Genomic DNA, 14,988 nt, shown 5'->3' with positions numbered 1-14,988 from the left:
CAGACATGACCTCGGAATGCGAGAGACCGAAAGGTCGAACATGAGTCGTATAGTAGATGCGATCAGCATGGAGATGTTCTCCGTTGATGACTAGTCCGTCTCACGTGATGATCGGACACGGCTTAGTCGATTCGGATCATGTATCACTTAGATGACTAGAGGGATGTCTATTGAGTGGGAGTTCATTAAATAATTTGATTAGATGAACTTAATTATCATGGATTTAGTCTAAAATATATTTACAATATGTCTTGTAGATCAAATGGCCCATGCTAATGTTGCCATCAACTTCAACGCGTTGCTAGAGAAAACCAAGCAAAAAGACGATGGTAGCAACTATACGGACTGGGTCCGTAACTTGAGGATCATACTCATAGCTACCAAGAAAGCATATGTCCTTGAAGCACCTCTAGGTGACGCACCCATTTTCCCAGCAACTCAAGACGTTATGAACACTTGGCAGTTGCGTAGTGATGATTACTCCCTGGTTCAGTGCGGCATGCTTTATAGCTTAGAACCGGGGCTCCAAAAGCATTTTGAGCAACACGAAGCATATGAGATGTTCCAAGAGCCGAAAATGGTTTTCCAAGCTCATGACCGGGTCGAGAGATATGAAGTCTCTGACAAGTTCTACAATTGTAAGATGGAGGAAAATAGTTCTGTCAGTGAGCATATACTCAAAATGTCTCAGTTGCACAACTGCTTGTCTCAATTGGGAGTTAATCTTCCACATGACTCGGTCATTGACAGGATCCTCCAGTCACTTCCACCTAGCTACAAGAGCTTTGTGATGAACTACAATATGCAAGGGATGGAGAAGACCATTCCTGAGTTATATTCAATGCGGAAATCAGCGGAGGTGGAGATAAAAAAGGAACATCAAGTGTTGATGGTGAATAAGACCACTAGTTTCAAGAAAGGCAAGGGTAAGAAGAACTTCAAGAAGGACGACAAGGGAGTTGCCACTTACTGGGAAGAAGCCAAAGAATGGACCCAAGCCTGAGACTGAGTGTTTTTATTGCAAGGGAAATGGTCACTAGAAATGGAACTGCCCCAAGTACTTGGCGTATAAGAAGGCCGGCAACACCAAAGGTATATGTGATATACATGTTATTGATCTGTACCTTACCAGTGCTCGCGGTAGATCCTAGGTATTTGATACCGGTGCGGTTGCTCATATTTGTAACTCAAAACAAGAGCTGTGGAATAAGCGGAGACTGGCAAAGGACGAGGTGACGATGCGCGTCGGGAATGATTCCAAGGTCGATGTGATCGCTGTCGGCACGCTACCTCTACATTTACCTACGGGATTAGTTTTAAACCTCAATAATTGTTATTTAGTACCAGCTTTGAGCATGAACATTGTATCTGGATCTCGTTTAATGCGAGATGGCTACTCATTTAAATCCAAGAATAATGGTTGTTCTATTTATATGAGAGATATGTTTTATGGTCATGCCTCGCTGGTCAATGGTTTATTTTTATTGAATCTCGAACGTGATGTTACACATATTCATAGTGTGAATGCCAAAAGATGTAAGTTTGATAATGATAGTCCCACATACTTGTGGCACTGCCGCCTTGGTCACATTGGTGTCAAACGCATGAAGAAACTCCATGCAGATGGACTTTTGGAGTCTCTTGATTATGAGTCATTTGACACGTGCGAACCATGCCTCATGGGCAAAATGACTAAGACTCAGTTCTCCGGAACAATGGAGCGAGCAACCAACTTGATGGAAATCATACATACTGATGTGTGCGGTCCAATGAGCATTAAGGCTCGTGGTGGCTATCGTTATGTTCCCACCCTCACTGATGACTTAAGTAGATATGGGCATGTCTACTTAATGAAACACAAGTCTGAGAAATTTGAAAAGTTTAAGGAATTTCAGAGTGAGGTAGAGAATCAACGTGATAGGTAAATAAAGTTCCTACGATCAGATCGTGGAGGAGAATATTTGGGTCTTGGCACGCACCTAAGGAAATGTGGAATTGTTTCACAACTCACGCCGCCTGGAACACCTCAACGTAATGGTGTGTCCGAACATCATAATCGCACTCTATTGGATATGGTGCGATCTATGATGTCTCTTACCGATCTACTGCTATCATTTTGGGGTTATGCTTTAGAGACTACCGCATTCACTTTAAATAGGGCTCCATCAAAATCCGTTGAGACGACACCGTATAAATTATGGTTTGGGAAGAAACCTAAGCTGTCGTTTCTAAAAGTTTGGGGATGCGATGCTTATGTCAAGAAACTTCAACCTGAAAAGCTCGAACCCAAGTCAAAAAAATGCGTCTTCATAGGATACCCTAAGGAAACTATTGGGTATACCTTCTACCTCAAATCCGAAGGCAAGATCTTTGTTGCCAAGAATGGATCCTTTCTAGAGAAAGAGTTTCTCTCGAAAGAAGTAAGTGGGAGGAAAGTAGAACTTGATGAGGTAATATTGGAGATTTTTTTAAAAAAATATATATATATTTTTATTTGGATTTTATTTGAGATTTTTATTTGAATTAGAAAAATATGCATTTTTGAAAATTGGATAATTAGGCCAGAAAAATGATCACTTTGTTCTAAATATTTTATTTAGAAGGTGAAAATTGTTTTCGGCATTTTTAGATTTTTTTTATATTTTATTAGGATTTTTCTTCGGCGGATGTTTTTTTTAAAAGTTTCCGACTGACTGGGCCAAAGGCCCGGCCGAGCCGGGCCGAAGCCCACAGCATCGCCGCCATCCCCGCTGCCCTGCACCGCACGGATGCCGAGGGGGAGTTCGAGTCGGACTCCGTCCCGCGTTGGCCCCTTGCGCAAGCCGCCGCCTCCCGGCCTCTTTAAATAGGGCCGAGGCCCCGCCGCCCTCGCCACCCCGAGCTGTCGACCCCGCCGCCTCCCATGTCGCGTCATGCCGCCATTAGCAGCCGCCGCGACTCACCGCAGCTGCACGCGGCAGCCGCCACCGCGCCGCTGCTCGCCGCCGACGCCGCCGCCCCATAGCGCCACCGCCGGAGCCGCCCGCCCTCACCTCGCTGAAGCCCCGCCTCGCCGGCGGATCTCGCCGTCGTCGTGAACCGATAGAAAACCGCCCCGGTTCGCCGGTTCGTTTACGGTTTTTTTCGGGTTTTGGTTTTGTTTTAGGGTTCGCTAATTAGCGAGCGTTCATCCGTTAGGTTCTATTAAGGAACGAATTCATTCGTTTGGTTTTGTTAGCGAACGTTCTTTCGTTAGTGTTTTTATTTTAATTTTATTTTCGGCCAGGGACGTATCTGCAATTATTTTTATCACAGATTAGCCCATAATCTTCAAACCTTCGCAACTTTTTAACCGTTCGTCCGAATCCAGTGAAACCAATGCCAAAATCTTCGCCTCGAACCCCTCTTTCCTGTTAACCAACTTGAACATGATTTTGAGAATTTAAAATTTGGTTTCAAGCACATTTGAATTCGAATTTCTTTTGATCGTAGTTTGGGTTTCGTAGCTCCGATTCGATTGATTCTTTTTGCAAATCGAAGCTCTTCAGTTGAACTTTTCGTTTGGACCTTTTCATCTAAGTTTTAACTTTGCATCTTATGCTTTAGTGCTTATGTATGTTATTGTTTGTTTGCGATAGAGTTTCTGGAGTGCGAAGCGTGCTACTATGAGTCACTAGGGTTTTCAGATCGTCAGCAAGGCAAGTAACACTTTGATCATACCCTTTTATTACCCAGTTTTATGCATTAGATTCGACCCTCAAACATTGCATGAGTAGGAACTGTTTCATATGTGGGTTTGGGGAAGTAGATGATGAGGTAGAACCTATTGTCCTATATTCCAAACCTTGGGAGTTACTTCTACGTTATGCTTAAACTGCTATGCTATGCTCGCAGATGTGGTTTGGTTGAGTATCTCCATGACAGATGTGAGAGTTGTTAATTAATGGTTAACTTAAGGTGGCTAGTTTAATACACATCTGGGTGGATTTGTCAAGGCACCCTAGAGCACCCAGTGGTTGTCTGGAAACCTGGAGGATTCCAGCGCTGTCCTGGGATATCCTGGAGTACCCGTGTGATCATCCTATGGTTCGCCACCCAGGCTCCAAGGGATCATAAGATTACTCATGCTAGAAACTTTCGTGTGCAGCCACAAGCCATTATGGGCTCTGGCATAGTTGAGTACCTTGCGTGACCTCTTTCAGTGGTAGGCTAGCAGATGTAGGGGATGTAGGTGGTACTGTCTACCCAGAGTAAAGAGTTAACGCTTTTGAAAGACTGTGTCTCGGTCATCCGTTTCTCAAACATCATGCAGTGCAAGAAATTAAACGGAGGAGATCGAGTCTTGTGGGGAAAAGTGTGCAAACCTCTGCAGAGTGTACAACTAATCATGGTTAGCCGTGTCCCCGGTTATGGACATCTTGAGTATCTGGTTCTTCAATTATTGATTTGATCTCATCACTCTTAATTTTATTTGTTGGGTTATTAATATTGTTTATTTGGTATTGAGTTGGAGGAACCTTCTCAATATATTATCAACCAACTTTTTAGTTAAATAAAAATATATTCCTTTGAAGTAGGGAAAAATTGGCTTTACGCAAAATAATAACCATAGAGCCTCCACCAGCCATATGTGCATGTAGTAATAGTTGTTATCATGTTCTTTTGCTCTATAGTGTTATTTTGCCAGCATATTCCATGTATTGGCCCGTTTCGGGCTGCAACGTATTATGTTGCAGACTTTTCAAACGAAGAGTAAGGTGCGCAAGGTCATTGTCGTGCACTCAGCTATGCCGTTGGAGTTGATGGACTCATTTATCTTCGAGGCTTCCGCTATTATCCTATTTAGATGGCCTTAAGCCATATTATTGTATTAAGTTCTCTTTTGAGACTGAGGGAGTCCTGGATTAGGGGGTTTCCGGACGGCCGAACTATATCCTTTGGCCGGACTGTTGGACTATGAAGATACAAGATTGAAGACATCGTCACGTGTCTGGATGGGACTCTCCTTGGCGTGGAAGGCAAGCTTGGCAATATGGATATGTAGATCTCCTCCCTTGTAACCGACTCTGTGTAACCCTAGCCCCTTCCGATGTCTATATAAGCCAAAGGGTTTAGTCCGTAGGACAACAACAATCATACCATAGGCTAGCTTCTAGGGTTTAGCCTCTACGATCTCGTGGTAGATCAACTCTTGTAATACTCATATCATCAATATCAATCAAGCAGGATGTAGGGTATTACCTCCATCAAGAGGGCCCGAACCTGGGTAAACATCGTGTCCCCCGCCTCCTGTTACTATCCGCCTTAGACGCATAGTAAGGGACCCCCTACCCGAGATTCGATGGTTTTGACACTGACATTGGTGCTTTCATTGAGAGTTCCACTGCGCCGTCACTGTCAGGCTTGATGGCTCCTTCAATCATCGGTAACGATGCAGTCCAGGGTGAGGTTTTCCTCCCCGGACAGATCTTCGTATTCGGCGGCTTCGCACTACGGGCCAACTCTCTTGGCCATCTAGAGCAGATCGAGAGCTACGCCCCTGGCCATCAGGTCAGGTTCGGAAACTTAAACTACACTGCCGACTTCTGCGGAGACTTAATCTTCGACGGATTCGAGCCCTTGTCAGGTGTGCTGCACAATCACGACGAGCATGACGTAATTGTGTCGTCGGACAGTGTTCGGGAGATCACACCTGCAACTACTCCGACCCTCAATCCGGAGCAAATTGCGCCATCCGAGGATGGGGGGATAGACCCTACCATGGAGGCTCCACTCTCAGTGGCGATGGATCCGGATACTGACTTCACCCCTTACGAGAGCCGTGTTGTCGAACCATTGGATTCGTCTCCGGCCACGGACTCCGAGCCGCCTACGTCCATGCCTATCGAATCTGATTGGGCGCCGATCATGGAGTTCACCTCCACGGATATCTTTCAGCACTCGCCTTTCGGCGACGTGCTAAATTCATTAAGGTCTCTCTCCTTGTCAAGAGAACCTTGGCCGAACTATGTCCGGCTAGAATGGGATGCGAACGATGAACAAACTCGCTGCCCACCCACCACCCACTTAGTAGCCACCATCGACGATTTAACCGACATGCTCGACTTCGACTCCGAAGACATCGACGGTATGGACGACGATGCATGAGACGAACAGGAACCACCACCCACAGGGTGCTGGACCGCCACCTCATCATATGATATATACATGGTGGACACCCCCAAAGAAGGCAATGGTGACGAGACAGCGGAGGATGACCCCTCCAAGAAGCAACCCAAGCGCCGACATCAGCGGCACCGCTCTAAGTCCCGCCACAGCAAAAGTAGTGATACTGTCACAAGAGACAATAACACTTCGGATAGTGCCGCCTACGACAACAATCCCCTCCAGCATGATTTAGAGCAGGAGGGTGAACAAGCTAGCCCTCCAAAGCGGGCAACAGATGGAGAATTGGAGGAGGACAATTACATGCCTCTCTCCGAAGACGAGTTGAGCCTCGGCGACGAAGAATTTATCTTGCCTGAGGATCCCATCGAGCAGGAGCGCTTCAAGCGTCGGCTTATGGCCATGGCAAATAGCTTGAAGAAAAAGCAACAACAGCTTTGAGCTGATCAAGATTTGCTAGCACAGAGATGGACCGAAGTCCTTGAGGCCGAGGAATACGAACTCGAGCGCCCCTCCCAGAGTTACCCAAAGCGCAAGTTGCTACCTCACCTCGAGGAGGAAGCATTGAAACCTACATCACCAGTGTACGATGCGGCTGACCGGCCACCTCGTGGCCGAGCCAGAGAGGCGTTCCAGCCTGAAGTTCAGCCTGCACCCCGCCGCACTCAAACAAAAATACCAAGGCCCGGGGCAACACGCGGGACCTGCGAGATGTATTGGAAAAGAGGGCAAAACATGCGTGGTCGATATACGGGTCACGAGGACGCGCGCCAACGCGGGACGATGACCGTCACGTCGGATACACTAAAAGTATATCCGGTCGGGCCGAATACAGCAGACAAGACTCATATGAACTGCGTCGTGATATAGCCCAGCACAAAGGCGCCGCACACCCCCTATGCTTCATGGATGAAGTTATGGATCACGAATTCCTGGAGGGTTTTAAACCCGCAAACATCGAATCGTATGATGGTACAACAGATCCCGTTGTATGGATTGACGATTTCCTCCTCCACATCCACATGGCTCGCGGTGATGATCTGCATGCCATCAAGTACCTCCCACTAAAACTCAAAGGACCAGCTCGGCATTGGCTGAATAGCTTGCCAGCAGACTCCGTCGGCAGTTGGGAGGATTTGGAAGATGCATTCCTTGACAACTTCCAGGGCACTTATGTGCGACCACCGGATGCTGATGACTTGAGCCATATAACTCAACAGCCAGGGGAATCGGCCAGGCAATTCTGGACATGGTTCCTAACTAATAAAAACCAAATTGTCGACTGTCCGGATGCAGAGGCCTTAGCGGCATTCAAGCATAACATACGTGAAGAGGGGCTCGCCCGGCACCTCAGTCAGGAGAAGCCAAAATCTATGGCAGCCCTCACGACACTCATGACCCGCTTTTGCGCGAGCGAGGATAGCTGGTTGGCTCGCAGCAACAACACATCAAAGAATCCGGGCACTTCGGATACTAAGGATGCCAACGGTAGACCATGTCACAACAGACAAAAGCGCCGCAACAACAGTGATAACACCGATGATACGGCAGTCAATGCCAGATTCAGAGGCTCTAGATCCGGTCAGTAGAAAAAGCCATTCAAAAGAAGTACTCCGGGCTCATCCAGTTTGGATCACATACTTGATCGCTCGTGTCAAATCCACGGCACCCCCGATAAGCCAGCCAATCACACCAACAGAGAATGATGGGTGTTCAAGCAGGCCAGCAAGTTGAATGCTGAAAACAAGGACAAGGGGCTGCATAGTGACGACGAGGAGGATCCCCGGCCGCTGAACACGGGAGGACAGAAGAGGTCCCCCCAAAAGTGAAGACGGTGAACATGATATACGCAACCCACATTCCCAAGAGGGAACGGAAGCATGCACTAAGGGACGTCTATGCGATAGAGCCCGTCGCCCCAAAGTTCAACCCATGGTCCTCTTGTCCGATCACCTTCGATCGCAGGGACCACCCCACCAGTATCCGTCATGGAGGATCCGCCACATTGGTCCTAGACCCCATCATCGACGGATTTCACCTCACTCAAGTCCTTATGGACGACGACAGCAGCCTGAACCTGCTCTATCAGGATATAGTGCGCAAAATGGGTATAGATCCCTCGAGGATCAAACCCACCAAAACCACCTTTAAGGGCGTCATACCAGGTGGAGAGGCCCGTTGCACGGGCTCAATCACACTGGAAGTGGTCTTCGGATCTCCGGACAACTTCCGAAGCGAGAGTTAATCTTCGATATCGCCCCGTTCCGCAGTGGCTATCATGCACTGCTCGGGCGAACCGCATTTGCAAAATTCAATGCAGTACCGCATTACGCATACCTCAAGCTCAAGGTGCCAGGTCCTAGGGGGGTCATAACAGTCAATGGAAACACAGAACGCTCGCTCCACACGGAAGAGCACACTGCGGTCCTCGCAGCAGAAGCACAAAGCAGCCTTTTAAGGCAAACCGTCAATTCGGCGATACAGCCCCCGGACACCGTCAAGCGAGTCTGGAGTAACCTGCTACAGGATCGCCTGGCACGTTTAGAGCTCGCCTAGCAATTCGGCCCCCGTCCTAGTCCCAGTCAAGCGATGAAATTCGTGCCGCGCGTATATAATTACGCACTGAAAATACCATGGGCATAGGCAGGGGCACGATTAGGGCACGTCCCGCAATGCGGCTTAACCGCCCTAGGGGCTGCATACCTTTATCATTTTTTCTCTTTCAGGACCTTACTCTCTGGAAGCCCTTTCCGGCAGTATGATTGCCGGACACATTGCGGGAAGGAACAACCAAGGAAGCAAGAATCTAAGACGTACAAGGGAACCCCCAGGTGGTCTCTAATAACAAACGATATACCCGCTTTTTACTACCCATACGCAACTTGCCCTTGGATAGGAAATGTCAAATAGTCCTATTTTTTGCTTATTGCATTACTTGTGCCAGTACGCTTCGACGTATTATTTAAATAACAATGCATATTATTAAGTTTATTGTTGCATAATCCATCCCTTTTTTATTATCTGTTCATTTACGACAACTTGCACCCGCACATTCTGGTACGGTAAGTACGCCAGGGGCTTTCGTTTACCCCACAATACGGTGTGAGAAGTCCGAACACTTTCGACAGTGTGGCACCCCGAACTTATAGCATTATATGCATCAGCTCTGAATCATGTCTTGGGTCAATAGTTGGGTTTGCCCGGCTCCCATGTTTTGGTACCTTACGTTCCGCTATATCGGCTAAGGTAGCACTAGGAGAACTACTGCAATTGTGTCCCGGTTCTTCCGGACGAGCACCTCAGTAGAGAAAGCCGAAAACTGACTGTCATGATAAGGTGAGAGCTGGTCGCTGTTCGAGAGGTCTCAAGTCCTTAAAGACTTTTTCCGCTTCGGGCGAGTAGTCGGCCTTGCCCGACTTAGGCGTATATAGCGCCCCGAATTCGGCCTTCCGAATACTAGGGGCTTTGCCAAAATTTAAAATTGTAGACTTCTATGGCTAAGTGAGAGTGATAAAGCCTTATAGTCCGATTGCCTGGTTCGTTGTGCTAAACACCTCCCTCGAAGGACCCAAAATTGGGATAAAGAGTGTTCAGGTTTATCCCGAACACCCCAGTACTAGCTACATGGGGGCAGAAGCCGACGACTGGCCAACTCTCAGATTTTATAAATGGCCGCACAGAAGCTAATATTTTAAATTCAAAAAGCGTTGCATAGCGCAAATGAACTCGTTTCACATTATAGGATCACATGAGCATGTTCATTCAAAAATTACATCTTTAGCACATTCATCCGCCACAAGGCGGGAACCCTTCAGGACATTGTCATAATACATTTCGGGGCAGCGATGCTCCCTGCCCTCCGGCGGCCCCTCCTTCACCAGCTTTACGGTGTCCAGCTTCGCCCAGTGCACCTTCTCCCGGGCAAAAGCCCTGCGCGCACCCTCGATGCAGACGGGCCGCTTTATGACTTCGAGCCATGGGCAGGCATCTACAAGCCGCCTCACCAGACCAAAGTAGCTTCTAGGCAGGGGAACGCCAGGCCACATCCGGACTATAAGACCCTTCATGGCCTGTTCGTCCGCCTTGTGAAGCTCGACTAGTTTCTTTAGCTGGTCACTCAAGGGCATTGGGTGTTCGGTCCCAGTATACGGAGACCAGAACAACTTTTTCGTCGAGCTCCCCTCCTCAGCTCGGTAAAACTCCGCGGCATCCAGCACACTGCGGGGAAGATCTGCGAACGCTCCTGGAGAGCTCCAAACTCGGATAAGTAAAAGGAAAGTTTCCTTCACATGCTTGCTTTAGATAATGAATGCCTTACCCACTGCTATCTTCTTCACCGCATCAATCTCCTGGAGGGCCTTGTGGGCTTCAGCCTTGGCACTCTGTGTGCTTTCGAGCGCCTTCGCAAGCTCGGACTCTCGCGTCTTAGAGTCAAGCTCCAAGGACTCATGTTTTTTGGCGAGAGCTTCGAGCTCTTGCTGCACCTCGCCTACCCGGGCTTCTTGCTTTTCCCGCTCAATGCGCTCCTTGGCCGCTTTGTCTTTGGCCTCGGACAGCGCCTTCTTCAGGGTCACCACCTTGGTTGTGGCCCCTGGCAAATTCATGATGACCCTATTATTTTACAACCAAATTTCTTTTTAATATATAGACAAGGTATTGCTTACATTTGCTCTCCTCGAGCTGCCTTTTGGTAAGGCCAAGCTCGTCCTTGGACCGCTCAAGGTCCTGCTCCAGCGCAACGGCCTCCGCAGTACGTGCGGCAGTGGCCAGCAGTGAAGCCTGCATATGCACATAGACATATTCTGATTAGACTCATGAGTCGTTATTTGATCCTCTATTTGGCCTTTCTTCGCGAACGCCAAATAGAGCATCAGGGGCTACTGTCTATGCGGTAATATTTTCCCTATATTTTGATTGCTTACCTGAAAGCCTGTTAGGAGGCTGGCACAAGCTTCGGTTAATCCGTTTTTGGCGGACTGAACTTTCTCGATCACCGCACTCATGATAGTGCGGTGCTCTTCGTCGATGGAAGCGCCGCGAAGCGCTTCCAGCAAGTTGTCCGGTGCCTCTGGATGGACAAAGGCCACCGGCATGGGCAGCTTGCCCCTCTTAACGGGGGGTCGCCTGCCAGAGTCCGGAACCACCGAAGGTTCCGGCGAAGTGTTCGGCTGGGGGCCAAACTTGGAGCCTGTGGGAGTCTTGCTCCCTTTGCGCCCAGGGTCCGGAAGGTCGCCTCGAGGTGCCCCCAGGACTACCTCCCCTTGGCTTGGTGCCTTTTGAGACAACACCTCGATGTTGTCCGTAGGGCAAGGGGTGGAGGCGGTCGGAAGTGAATCGCTATTCATATCTGACGAGTCCAAAGAACCTTCCGACGAAGATACGTCGATACGGGCTTGGGACAGACTGCATAATCATATTCGGCGTAAGGAGAAGCAGTGCAATAAAACATACCATGAATTACTATGGTATCCGGATACTTACGACTTCGCCAGGGGCTTGTCCCTGGGTAACCACTCGTCGTCGCTATGGGCGGCCATCATGGAGCAGTCCGGAACGAGGGTCCTTCCCTTCTTGGACCCTTCGGCCTCCTCGGTTGGGGCGGCCTTCCTTTTCTTGTCTCCCCCAGATGGGGGGAGAACTTTCCTCTTCCTCCTCCTCGTTTTCATGGGAGGAGGGCGCGTCGGAGTTATCGGAAGATGAGTCCGATGTAACCTTGCGCCGGAGACCCTTTCGGGTCCCCGCGACCTTCTTCTTGGCCTTCTTCACCGGCACCTCGTAAGGTGCCGGAACTAGCAACTCCGTTAGGAAAGCATCTGCAGGATCTTCAGACAGGGGGGCTGGGCAATTGATCTGCTCCGCTGTCTCTACCCAGTCCTGTTAATGGCATGGAAGCTTAGATCCTGCACATGATTAAACTGGGGCAAATAAATATCCTATGAGATATCCAAACTTACCGGATTGGCATGGCGCTTTGCGCTGAGTCCGCGGTTCTCAGTAAGGGGAGGAGGTACCTCGGCGCCCTTGAACAACACCTTCCATACGTCCTTGTGTGTCATGTCAAAGAGCTCTCGCAACGTCTGGTGCTTGGCCGGGTCGAACTCCCACAAATTGAATACCTGATGTCTACTACACAACCTTCTTCTTGTAGTCGTTGTTGGGCCTCCAAGTGCAGAGGTTTGTAGGACAGTAGCAAATTTCCCTCAAGTGGATGACCTAAGGTTTATCAATCTGTAGGAGGCGTAGGATGAAGATGGTCTCTCTCAAGCAACCCTACAACCAAATAACAAAGAGTCTCTTGTGTCCCCAACACACCCAATACAATGGTAAATTGTATAGGTGCACTAGTTCGGCGAAGAGATGGCGATACAAGTGGTATATGGATGGTAGATAAAGGTATTTGTAATCTGAAATTATAAAAACAGCAAGGTAACTAATGGTAAAAGTGAGCGTAAACGGTGTTGCAATGCTAGGAAATAAGGCCTAGGGTTCATACTTTCACTAGTGCAAGTCCTCTCGACAATAATATCATAATTGGATCACATAACTATCCCTCAACATGCAACAAAGAGTCACTCCAAAGTCACTAATAGCGGAGAACAAACGAAGAGATTATGGTAGGGTACGAAACCACCTCAAAGTTATTCTTTCCAATCAATCCGTTGGGCTATTCCTATAAATGTCACAAACAGCCCTAGAGTTCGTACTAGAATAACACCTTAAGACACAAATCAACCAAAACCCTAATGTCACCTAGATACTCCAATGTCACCTCAAGTATCTGCGGACATGATTATACAATATGCATCACACAATCTCAGATTCATCTATTCAACCAACACAAAGGACCTCAAAGAGTGCCCCAAAGTTTCTACCGGAGAATCACGACGAAAACGTGTGCCAACCCCTATGCATAGGTTCATGGGCGGAACCCGCAAGTTGATCACCAAAACATACATCAAGTGAATCACGTGGTATCCCATTGTCACCACAGATATGCATGGCAAGACATACATCAAGTGTTCTAAAATCTTTAAAGACTCAATCCGATAAGATAACTTCAAAGGGGAAACTCAATTCATTACAAGAGAGAAGAGGGGGAGGAGAAACATAAGATCCATCTATAATAGCAAAGCTCACGATACATCAAGATCGTATCATCTCAAGAGCACGAGAGAGAGAGAGAGAGAGAGAGAGATCAAACACATAGCTACTGGTACATACCCTCAGCCCCGAGGGAGAACTACTCCCTCCTCGTCATGGAGAGCACCGGGATGATGAAGATGGACACCGGAGAGGGATTTGCCCCCTCCGGCAGGGTGCAGGAACGGGTCTAGATTGGTTTTCGGTGGCTATGGAGGCTTCTGGCGGCGGAACTCCAGATCTAATCTTCGTTCTAGAAGTTTTACGATACGTAGGTATATATGGGTGCAGGGGGTACGTCGAAGGAGCTACGGGGGCCCCACGAGGCAGGGGGGCTCGCCTTAAGGGGGGGCGCCCCCCACCCTCGTGAGCACCTCCCGTATCTCCTGACGTGGAGTCCAAGTCTATCCGGTGGCTTTCGTTCCAAAAATAACTTCTCCAGTTGATTTCGTTCTGTTTCGACTCCGTTTGATATTCCTTTTCTTCGAAACACTGTAATAGGCATAAAACAGCAAATCTGGGGTGGGCCTCCGGTTAATAGGTTAGTCCCGAAAATAATATAAAAGTGTAAAATAAAGCTCAATATTGCCCAAAACTGTAGATAATATAGCATGGAGCAATCAAAAATTATAGATACGTTGGAGACGTATCAAGCATCCCCAAGCTTAATTCCTGCTCGTCCTCAAGTAGGTAAATGATAAAAAGATAATTTTTGATGTGGAATGCTAGTTGGCATTATTTCAATGTAATTCTACTTAATTGTGGCATGAATATTCAGATCCGAAACATTCAAGACAAAAGTTCATATTGACATAGGAATGATAATACTTCAAGCATACTAACTAAGCAATTATGTCTTCTCAAAATAACATGGCCAAAGAAAGTTCATCCCTACAAAATCATATGGTTTAGTCATGCTCCATTTTCGTCACACAAGAATGCTCTCATCATGCACAACCCCGATGACAAGCCAAGAAATTGTTTCGTACTTTAGTAATCTCAAACTCATAAACTTTCACGCAATACATGAGCGCGAGCCATGGATATAGCACTATGGGTGGAATAGAATATAATGAGGGAGGTTATGTGGAGAAGACAAAAAAGGAGAAAGTCTCACATCAACGAGGCTAATCAATGGGCTATGGAGATGCCCATCGATTGATGTTAATGCGAGGAGTAGGGATTGCCATGCAACGGATGCACTAGAGCTATAAATGATGAAAGCTCAACAAAAGAAACTAGTGGGTGTGCATCCAACTTGCTTGCTCACGAAGACCTAGGGCACTTGAGGAGGCCCATTGTTGGAATATACAAGCCAAGTTCTATAATGAAAAATTCCCACTAGTATATGAAAGTGACAAAACAAGAGACTCTCTATCATGAAGATCATGGTGCTACTTTGAAGCACAAGTGTGGCAAAGGATAGTAGCATTGCCCCTTTTTTATCTTTATTTTTATTTTTTTTATTTTTTTGGGCCTTCTTTTTTTTTCTTTGGCCTTTCTCTCTTTTTTTGGTACAATGCTCTATTGAATGATGATCATCACACTTCTATTTATTTACAACTCAATGATTACAACTCGATACTAGAACAAAGTATGACTCTATATGAATGCCTCCGGCAGTGTGCCGGGATATGCAATGAATCAAGAGTGACATGTATGAAAGAATTATGAATGGTGGCTTTGCCACAAATACTATGTCAA

This window comes from Triticum urartu, chromosome 4A (assembly GCF_056163025.1).
Source record: "Triticum urartu cultivar PI428250 chromosome 4A, HENAU_Tu73, whole genome shotgun sequence".
In the NCBI taxonomy this organism is placed as follows: domain Eukaryota; kingdom Viridiplantae; phylum Streptophyta; class Magnoliopsida; order Poales; family Poaceae; genus Triticum; species Triticum urartu.
This window is presented reverse-complemented; position numbering follows the sequence as displayed.